This window comes from Meles meles, chromosome 4 (genome assembly GCF_922984935.1).
Source record: "Meles meles chromosome 4, mMelMel3.1 paternal haplotype, whole genome shotgun sequence".
Classification (NCBI taxonomy): domain Eukaryota; kingdom Metazoa; phylum Chordata; class Mammalia; order Carnivora; family Mustelidae; genus Meles; species Meles meles.
The window spans coordinates 96,372,767-96,381,564 of record NC_060069.1 but is presented as its reverse complement, the minus strand read 5'-3'; the positions used below and the strand labels follow the sequence as shown (position 1 = coordinate 96,381,564).

At 42.4% G+C, this 8,798-nt stretch overlaps 1 pseudogene; it reads right to left on the bottom strand.

Annotated features, from left to right (window-relative positions):
• Positions 1-6,421: 6,421 nt before the first annotated feature.
• Positions 6,422-6,540, bottom strand: LOC123941018 (annotated as a pseudogene).
• Positions 6,541-8,798: the final 2,258 nt, after the last annotated feature.

Below are 8,798 nucleotides of genomic sequence, written 5' to 3'. Positions count from 1 at the left end.
CAGATTTCCCAAAATTGAGGTGAGAGCAGAGCCATGGGAATGCCATTTTTACCATTACTGACTATTTTACTTCAGACAGGTGTGGCCTGGGACAACATGGGTTATATTCAGATGTGTTTACTTGTTATTTTCAGGCACACAAAAATGATAGGTAAAAATAGTTGTGTTTAGGTGAAGGGATTATGGGTAATTTTTGTGGTAATAGTTTAATGCAAATATTGTTATTATTAAACTGTACCACAAAGTTCAGAAATATGAAAACGTTATTAAACTGGTATCATTAAAATTTATGTATAATAGATATTCATATATATGTGTGTGTAGATATTCATATATGTGTGTGTGTGTGTATGTATATATATATATCGTCAAAGGTACACCGTGTTCACATTGGTCTGGGACCAATTTCTGACTGGTCACTTTGTGAGTCAGCAATAGCTTCCACGCTAGGGACTGTTAGCCTCCTTCAGATTCTGTTAGGAAAAACCAATGTGGTGGGAGACAGGGGAAGAAAGGGTTCCATTAGGACCTGAGTTGGAAGAAGAGAAGCAAGGAGTCACTGCCTGCACACCAAGGGAAAGATAAACAAGAAACTAAATGATACAAGCTTTCTAGAGACCGAGGTCAACGCGTGATAAGATCGAGCTGCAGATGGAATAGTCTTCAGTCCCAACCCCATCCCATGTTTTCCTCCTTTGACCTCATTTTCTTCCATTTCTACTTTTTATCTTTACTTAAGTTTATGAAAGCATGTTTCATTTCTTTGCCTTACTGAGGTCTATTTTTTGGAACTTTCTTTTTTTATTATTTTTATTTAAATATTTTTATTTATTTATTTGACAGAGAGATAGGGTAAGAGCCTATCTCGCTCGTAACCAGAGTGGCAGGCAGAGAGAGAGGGAGAAGCAGGCTCTCTGCTGAGCAGGGAGCCTGATGTAGGACTTGATCCCAGGACCCTGGAATCATGACCTGAGCCGACAGCAGCTGCTTAGCCAACTGAGCCACCTAGGCATCCCTGTTTTTTGTTTTTTAACTTTATTTTTTCAGTGTTCCAAGATTTATTGTTTATGCACCACACCCAGTGCTCCATGCAATACATGCCCTCCATAGTACCCACCACCAGGCTCACCCAACCACCCACCGCCCTCCCCTCCAAAACCCTCAGTTTGTTTCTCAGAGTCTGCGGTCTCTCATACTTCATCTCCCCCTCTGCTTTCCCCTAATACCTTTCTCCTCTCCTTTTCCCAATGTTCTCTGTGTTATTCCTTATGCTCCACAAGTAAGTGAAGCCATATGATAATTGACTCTCTTTGCTTGACTTATTTCACTCAGCATAATCTCCTCCAGTCCCGTCCATGTTGATGCAAAAGTTGGGTATTCATCCTTTCTGATGGAGGCATAATACTCCATTGTATATATGGACCATATCTTCTTTATCCATTCGTCCGTTGAAGGGCATCTTAGTTCTTTCTACACTTTGGCAACTGTGGCCATTGCTGCTATGAACATTGGGGTGCAGATGGCCCTTCTTTTCATTGCACCTGTATCTTTGGGGTAAATACTCGTAGTGAATTTGCAGGGTCATAGGGTAGATCTATTTTTAATTTCTTTTTTTTTCTATTTTTAATTTCTTAAGGAATCTCCACACTGTTTTCCAAAGCGGCTGCCCCAACTTGCATTCCCACCAACAGTGTAAGAGGGTTCCCCTTTCTCCACATCTTCTCCAACACTTGTTGTTTACTGTCTTGTTAATTTTGGCCGTTCTAACTGCAGGCACCCCTGTTTTTTGGAACTTTCTTAGCACAGTTCATTTTCTGCCTGTTTCCTGAGCACCAGTCCTTGCATTATTGTCACATTCCAACCTGGGGGGGGGGGGTCCTGGACCCCACACAATGCCCTATAGGCCCTTGGGAGATTTTTCCACATGAACCTGGCCATGAACATGCTGGCTGCCTCTCCCTCAGGCTGCCTGCTGTCTTGCCTTGTGGTTATCCATCTCTCAGGCAGAAGCTTTGGTACAAACACAGGCTATGTACAGTTTCATGAATGGCATGGTCTCCCTTCCTTGAAAGACTCAATTCCTATCATCTCTGAGAACATGCTCTGCTCTGACCCATCACTCATCTGACCTTAGGAAGCCCTGGGAACAGTGTCCTGCTCCAAACATAGAAGGCAGAGGGTGGCTGAAGTCAGGCCCAGGCCATCCTCCCTGGGCCTACTGCACTGTGGAGGATTTCTGGCATTTACCCTCATTTGATCCCGGGCCCTGTAAGACCTCCTAAGTCTGAAGCAAGCCCAGTCACTATCACATGACTCCCTCACTCCCACCCCAATTGGCTTGCTAATTCTTAGACTTCTCTGCTGCAGTTACTAAGAAAACCTCATCTGGACTGTAGTGGTTCTTCAGAGCCTATGAGAGAGGCTTCGGGGTCCCTGGGTGGCTCAGGGGGTTAAGCCTCTGCCTTTGGCTTGGGTCATGACCTTAGGGTCCTGGATTGAGCCCCACATCCCGCTCTCTGCTTGGTGGGGAGCCTGCTTCTGCCCCTCTCTCTCTGCCTGCCTCTCTGCCTACTTGTGGTCTCTCTCTCTCTGTGAAATAAATAAAATCTTAAAGAAAGAAAGAAAGGCTTCATTCTGTCTTTACCTGGTCTATACACTACCCTAGCTGACCACAGGTATCATCACCTAGTCACTGTTGGGGAATCTTTGAAGAATCTGACAAAGACCTTGGTCTGGGGTCCAGGTTTCCATCAGTGGGAGCTTTATGTTTAATTCCCAATACTGTGAGGAAGTATTAGGGCTGTTTAATGCCCCAGCATTGCCAAACAATGGACTTTCTGTTAAACTCTCATGTTGTGAAGAATTTGACTCATCCCACTGTGACCCTGACTTTTTGGGACCAGAGTGTACAAAGATACCACATTCCCATGAAATCCTGTGGCCTCCAGGTATGTTATAGATCGGTCTTCTCACACTTTAATGTGCATGTGAATCACCTGGGGATTTTGTAAAAATGTAGACTCTGACTCAGCAGATCTGGGTGGGGTCCGAGATTCTGCATTTCTAGCAAGTTCCCAGGTAGTACTTACACTGCTGGTCCCAGGACTACACTTCAGCTGCACGGTTTTGAAGGAAGCAGAGCAGAGGAAAAATATTCCAGGACATAATTCCAAATTATATCCTTCTGTGGATATAAGTTTTTTGCAGCTGGAAAGGAAGTCACCTTTAAGACAAATGAAAATGGGGGCGCCTGGGTGGCTCAGTGGTTTAAGCTGCTGCCTTCAGCTCGGGTCATGATCTCGGGGTCCTGGGATCGAGTCCCGCATCGGGCTCTCTGCTTGGCGGGGAGCCTGCTTCCTCCTCTCTCTCTCTCTCTGCCTGCCTCTCTCCCTGCTTGTGATCTCTATCTGTCAAATAAATAAAATCTTTAAAAAAAAAAAAAAAGACAAATGAAAATGGCCTTAATCCACTTGGCCTTTGTAATCTACTCCTAGACCAATAACATTTCTTTGTGAGCAAGCAGAGATAAGGGAACTGGTTAGTGTCCAAGAGGAATCCAGACATCTGTCAGTATTTGTACCCCACTGCACTCCTATTCCCTCAAATACTCACCTAAACACACTCATTCCTCACCCGCTCACCTAGTGATGCCAATGGTGAGTCAACTCTTCAGGTCCTAGGACAGGGCAGAAGAGATGTGAAATTGTTCTGGGACTGGATAATGGCTAGTCCTGGACAACTGGAACACTGGAGAAGGTAACAGGGTTATTTTCTCTTCAATCTCTGCCTGCTGTCTCAATGGTAGTTGGCAGCTTGCTGGGCTGGGCACTGTAGGAATCAGAAATAAATAATAAAACTTTATCCCTGCTCTCTAGACACTTGCCATCTACTGAGGAAGACACATGTGGGCAAATAACAATGGAATGATGTATTAACTCTTTAGTAGCTGTATGACAAATGTGGTTTGAACATAGGTGGTAAGGAGGGTAGGGCTAAGGTTTGGGAAAAGATGTAGGAAATACTTCACAGAAGAGTGGCATGGGATTGAGGACTTTTTCAGCTGAGGGAAACGTGGCAGGGTAGTCTAACCAGAGTACCCTGACAGGCTTCCTTGAGGGAAAGGCTGGGAAGAAAAAGCACCTCCAAAGAAGAGTTCCCAGGACGAAGGTTTTCCAAAGCACACAAAAGCAGAAAGGTGACTGAAAGTGGGGCAAAGGCTCTTGCTAATATTACATAAATATTTGGTCAGATGGAGCTCCTATTGCGGTATGAGGGAAAACCCTCTTATCACTTTTAATGTTTCTCTGAGTTTTTAAATAAGTATCCTTAATAAAGGTAAAGGTAGATAAGAAACAGTTGTTGCTATAATGAAAGGGTGTATTGATGAGAAAAGATCTCAAAGATCTTTTCACCAGAAAGACACCAAAGTGCTCCAGGGACAGGCCAGTTGTCTAGGCTCAGCTGCAATAATAGGGCAAAGGGGCATAATTGCCATCTAGTGGCCCAGACCCACAAATGTGAGCTCCCTTCTAGGTATCCATTGTTTCTTTCTTTTTTTGCACTTTTAGAAAAACTTACTGAGGTATAATTGACATACTCAGGTGTACAACATAGTGATTGACCTTTGTATACATTGTAAAACGGTTACCACAAGTCTAGTACAAAATTGAGTTTTGTACTTCTCAATCCCCTTTACCCATTTTGCCCAGCCCCGCCCCAGCCCTCCGCCCTTCTGGTCACCACCAATCTGTTCTCTGTATCTATGAGTCTGGGTTTTGTTTTGTTTGTTTTGTTCTTTAGATGTCACATGTAAGTGAAATCATGCAGTATTTGTCTTTCTCTGATTTATTTTACTTGACGTAATACCATCAAGTTTCACCCATGTTATTGCAATTGGTAAGATTTCATTCTCCTTTTATGGCTGACTAGTATTCCATTGTGTGTGTGTGTGTGTGTGTGTGTCTGTGTGTGTGTGTGTTTGTGTAATATGTTTATTCATGTAACTATCAATGGATGAATGGATAAAGAAAATAAAGAAGACTTCTTTATCCATTCATGCATTATGGACACCTAGGTTGTCTCCATATCTTGGCTATTGTAAATAATGCCTCAATGAACATAGACATGCATGTATCTTTTCAAATTAATGTTTCCATTTTTTCAGATAGATACCCAGTAGTGCAATTGCTGGATCATGTGGTAAATTTCTTGAGGAAACTTCATATTCTTTTCCATAGTGGCTATTCCAAGTTATATAGCCATAACAGCACACGAGGGTTCCCTTTTCTCCACATCCTTGCCAATACTTGTTATTTCTTGTCTTTTTTATTCTAGCTATTCTGCCTGGGGTGAGATAATACCTCATTGTGGTTTTTATTTGCATTTCCCTGATGATTAGTGATGTTGAACATCTTTTTATGTGCCTGTAGGCCATCTATACATTTTTTTCGGAAAAATGTCTGTTGAGATCCTTTGTCCTTTTTCTTTTCTTTTTTAAAAATTTATTTATTTATTTGAGAGAGAGAGTGCACATGTGAATGGGGGGAGGGTCACAGAGAGAGGGAGAGAAAGTCTTAAGGAGACCCTGTGCTGAGCGTGGAGCTCAATATGGTGCTTGATTTGGAGCTCAATCTCATGACCCTGAGATCTTGACCTGAGCTCAAACCAGGAATCAAATGTTTAACTGATTGTTCCACCCAGGTGTCCCTCCTCCGTCCTTTTAAAAATTGGATTACTGGGGGGTTTTTTGTGGTTGTTTTTGTTTTTTGTTTTTTGTTTTTTTTGGTTATTGTTAATGAGTTGTATAAGTTTATTATATATTTTGGATACAAAAAGCTTACCAGATATGTGACTTGAAAATATCTTCTCCTATGAATTACGTTGTCTTTTTGCTTTATTGATGGTTTCCTCCACTGTGCAGCTTTCTAGTCTGATGTAGTCCCATTTTTAATTTTTGTTCCTTTCTCCTGTCTTTGGAACCAGATCCAAAAAGCATTGCTACGACAGATGTCAATGAGCTTACTGCCTATGTTCCTTCTAGGTGTTTACAGTTTCAGTACAGTTCCTTCAGATATGGAACCATCATGGCCTCTACAAGCCACTTAGTATAACCTCTTCCACCCTCTTCCAGGTGCTGGTGCCTCGGTTTGTTTCCTGGGGAACATTTGCCCAATGATAAAAATGGGCAGTATTACACAAAAAATTAATTCATACGAAAGTGTAAAGAATTACTAAGAAAATACTCACGATCACTGCTGCTCCTGTGTCTAATTTGGTAGAGGAGAGGAACTGATGGAGGAGCGGTGGAGAGCAGGAAGAGCAGGGGTGGGGGTCGAGGAGTGGCCTGTCCCTGAGAGACAAGAAACAAATACAGGAAGATGTGGCCGGGCAGCAGCTGCCTTTGAGTTTACTTGTTTACCTTCTCCTGGGAAGGAGCAAATAGAAACTGCTCAAGATATTATTTTTAGAGCTATTTTCAATTAGCAATAATCGCGCCTCGGATAAACCTCATTGGCTACGATACTGCCACTGCGCAAACAGTGTGGCTAGAAAGGGCTGCGGTACGAATTGCTTGTAAAGAATGTTTAGCATGGTTAGCTTTCTTATAGAAGGGCTTTGTTTCTAGGTACACCCGCATGTTAAATTAAAGGCGCTCAAGAAAGAAATCCCGAATCAGTGCCCCTGAATGATGTGGGTGGGTGGGGGGTCTGACATGGCTTTCTTCTGGTATCGGTTTTTCTGCTGGACTCCACTTCTCTGGGGTTCTTTGCTATTTGCCAAATTCTTACACTACTTAGAGGGAGTCCGAGGGCTCCTTCAAGGCTGTGAAGAGGTATTTTCAGATGAGGAGGCTGGTGTGTAGTGAGGCAGAACCATTAGAGAGCAGGTGAGAGGGAGAATTAGAACCTGTCCACGGTGGACAAGGAGGAAGAAGGGGCAGGAACCAGGATAGTGTAATTAGACAGACCTTGTTCTCATCCTGGCTTCTGAGCTGTGAGACAATGCAGACAAGTTAGCTGTTGCCTCAGTTTCTTTTTCTATAGCATGGAGACAAAAACAGCCACTGTTATCGTGAAGATTTTTAAAGGTGATAAAGAATGTAAAGCATAGAGTCTGGCACCTCTGAGGGGCCAGTCCTTCCCTCTGAATGCCCACCCCAGAATCTCCCTTCTAATTAGCCCGTTTCTTCCACTGGGCCTCCTCGCTTCCCTTGGAAGGGTCCCTCAGTCTCCAGTGTTGCTCAAAGATCACCCTCTTCTAGAAGGAGGAGTTCCCCTTTGGTGTGGGACAAAACCAGAATGAGGGTGAGAGACTTTTGAGTGCCTGTGGGTGGATGGCCTTCTTTCAGAGTGCCTCTTTCAGATGGCTTCTCTTTGGAATCCTTCTTTCCTCCCCTGCTCAGGGGCTGTGAGGGGCTTGTTACCAAAAGTCCAGGGGTGAGTGTCTCAGGCTGGTGCAGCTTCCAGTCTGAGCAAGACAGGGAGAGATGCTGTTCCCCTGGGCACTCATTCTTTGGCGCCCCTTTAAAAAAGGGCTCTATTCACCCTTGACTGTGAAAACCTCAAAGGTCTAGGTTAAGCATCTAGGCCTGAGGGGAAATGGCCAGGGGAGACTCTCAGCTGCTTTTGGCTTGGGCTGGGATTTGGGTAAGGTACCAGCCTCTCTCATTTTTAAAAAATTTGATTAAATATAAATAACGTAAAATCTACCATTTTAACCATTTTTAAGTATAAAATTCAGTGGCAGTAAGTGCATTCATATTTTTGTGTAACCGTCACCACCATCCATTTCCAGAAATTTCTCATCATCTCCTACTGAAATTCCATACCCATTAAATAATACTCCCCATTTTCTCTTTATCCCCAACCCCTGGTGACACTATTCTACTTTCTGTTTCTGTGAATTTGATTATTTTAGGTAACTTATATCAGGGGGAATCATACAGTATTTGTCTTTTTGTGTCTGTACAGGTCTCTTTTAAAGGGAAAAATTATATAGTACAGATTTACTCTATCACCTGTTCTGACATTGCTTCTGTGCACACACACACACAGACACACACACACACACACACAGATAAATGTAAATATGAATCCTATGCTCATAGCTCTATTTGCAGCTTAAACAGTTAGAAAACCAAATTATCAAACTAACCCAAAAAATCCACAAAATCCTATATGATTAAATTTAATGTGAGAGATGATGTTTTGCTAAAACAAAACTCCCTAATTGGTTAATAATTTAAAGACTTCCGGCTCTGGCTGTATATTTAATTTTTTTCCTGCATTTTGACTTCAATTGTTCAATTGTTTTAATGCAGAGAATAAACCGTCTGCATAGTGTGTTGCAGAAAATGTCACTAGTAATGTCAAAGCTTGGTTTGATAACGCAAGGTAATCAGACCACATACCCATAAGGTGGCAGCAAGTGATTCTTGAAGACCAATTTTAATGATGTGTTACTAGATAATAATGTAAAATTATCTTTTCTTGGAGATAAGATTAGCATTGTGATGTTATTAAAATCTGAATTACAGGGGGCATCTAATCTAATTCCTATTAGAGTTGGGAATGGAAAAATCCTTCACTGCAATTATCTACTTCTTGCAGCTAATGAACTGCTGCAAGTTGGTAAACACAAAGATAAACTCTAAGCAGTAGAATCTGAATATGGAATCACCTGCTCTGGCCAGGTCCTCTTGAATACAGCATGCTTATAAAACTGCGACAGTTATCTATTGCTAGGAAACAAGCAATCCCAAAATTTGTGACTTGAAACAACACTTGTACTGCTGACAA